This window comes from Dipodomys spectabilis, unplaced genomic scaffold (genome assembly GCF_019054845.1).
Source record: "Dipodomys spectabilis isolate Male_0828 unplaced genomic scaffold, ASM1905484v1 ptg000581l, whole genome shotgun sequence".
NCBI classification, from domain to species: domain Eukaryota; kingdom Metazoa; phylum Chordata; class Mammalia; order Rodentia; family Heteromyidae; genus Dipodomys; species Dipodomys spectabilis.
The window spans coordinates 695,426-697,823 of NW_024871258.1; positions in this window are offsets into that span (position 1 = coordinate 695,426).

Sequence of the window (2,398 nt, forward strand, 5' to 3'; positions counted from 1 at the left end):
GAGAGAGTGGACGTCCTTGTCTTGTATCTCAGTTAAGAGGAAATGGCTTTAGTTTTTCAATATTAAGTGTAATGCTGTATTAAGGAATTATTATTGTATTAAGGAATGTTCATGGATTCCTAATTTTTCCAAAATCTTCATCATAAAGGGGTGCTGGATCTTCTCAAATGCTTTTTCTGCATCGATTGAGATAACCATGTGGTTCTTAACCTTGCTCCTATTGATGTGATGAATTATGTTAATTGATTTGCGTATTTTGAAGCAGTTTTGCATCCCTGAAATGAATCCTGTTTGATCATGGTGTATGATTTTTTGGATGAACTGTTGAAGTGGATTGGCCAAAATTTTGTTGAGAAGTTTTACATCAATGTTCATCAAAGAAATGAGTCTGTAGTCCTCTTTCTTGATGAGTCCCTGCCTGGATTTGGGATGAGGGATATGATGGCTTCATAGAATGTGTTTGGTAGTGAACTTTCTCTTTCAATTTCATTGGAGAATTGGAGGAGTATTGGTGTGAGCTCTGCTTTGAAGGCCTGGTAGAATTCTGCTGTAAAACCATCTGGTCCTGGACTTTTCTTAGCTGGGAGGTCTCTTATTGCTGTTTCTATTTCAATGCTGGTCTGGACCTTTAAGGATGGTTTCATTCATCTTGGTTAAATTTTGGCATGTCAATATTTGCTAGGAAAAGGTCCCCATTTCTGCCAAATTCTCAAACTTATTAGCATAAATTTTTGAGAAGTATTCCCTTTTAATTTTCTTTTTTTAATAATTTTTAAAAAGAGATTTCTTGTTTCTTCTTTATTTTTTTATTTTTTATTTATTTTATTTTATTTTATTTGTGAAAATACTACAGAGGGGTTACAATTACATGGGCAGGATAATGCACACATTTCTTACCAAACATTGCAGCCTCCTCCTTTGTTTACCCTTCACCTCCCTTTCCAGCCTCCCCCTTCCACCCCCACCGACATTGTAAAGCTCGTTTTTGACATGACAATTTGTACTTCTCATTGTTGCAACAGGTCCACCTGAATCCTTAAACGGCTTGTTTTTCCCCATCTCCTCCACAAGTTATACTGACATCAAATATATTGAAAACGGGGATTATACTGTGGGGGAGAGACATACAAAGCAACAAAGAAATAATATTATAAATGAGTTAGAAACACATGCATGAAAGAAAAAAAACCATTAAAATACCTATCTAAGGGTTCATTTTCCTAACATCACATTATCTGACTTTTTCCGCTTGACTCATACATATACTAGATATTGCAAATAAGGGAAACCACGGGACCTATGTTTCTTTGGGCCTGGCTTACTTCACTTAATATAATTTTTTCCAAGTTTTTCCATTTCCTAACAAATGGAGCAATGTCATTCTTTCTGATGGAGGCATAGAATTCCATTGTGTATATATATCACATTTTCTTGATCCATTCATCTACTGAAGGGCATCTGGGTTGGTTCCACATCTTAGCTATGGTAAATAATGTTGCAATAAACATAGTTGTGCTGGTCGCTTTAGTGTGGTCTTGTTTGTAAACATTAGGGTAAATGCCCAAAAGTGGGATTGCTGGGTCATAGGGGAGCTCTATGTGAAGTCTTTTGAGGAACCTCCATACTGCTTTCCAAAGTGGTTGAACAAGTTTACATTCCCACCAACAATGAAGTAAGGTTCCCTTTTGTCCACTTCCCCTCCAGCATCTGTTGTTAGAGTTCTTGATTTATGCCATTCTAACTGGAGTGAGGTAGTATCTCAAAGTTGCTTTGATTTGCATTTCTTTTATGGCTAGGGATGTTGAGCATTTCTTCATGTGTCTATTGGCCATCCTTCTTTCTTCTTCAGAGAAGTTTCTCTTTAAGTCTTTAGCCCACTTATTTATTGGGCAGTTGTTTCTTTGAGGATTTGTTGTTGGGGGATTTAATTTTTTGAGTTCCTAGTACATTTTAGATATGAGACCCTTGTCCGTTGTATGGCTAGTGAAGATCTTCTCCCAATCCGTGGGCTTTCTATTGATCTTGTCAGTTATGTACTTTGCCATGCAGATGCTCTGGAACTTCATGATATCCCATTTGTCCAGCCTTTCTTTGATTTGTTGTTTTTCCTGGTCTCTATTAAGAAAATTTCGGCCTGCTCCAAGGAGACCTAGGGTTTCTCCAATTCCATCCTGTAATGTTTACAGTGTGTCTGATTGACTCCGAGGTGTTTGAACATTTGGAGTTGATTCTGGTGCAGGGTGATATATAAGGATCTAGCTTCAGTTTTCTACAAGTAGTTAACCAATTTCACCAGCACCATTTACTGAAGAGGCTGTCTTTCTTCCATTCTATTATTTTAGCTCCCTTATCGAAGATTAGATGGCTACAGGTCTGTAGGTTCATTTCTGAGTTTTCA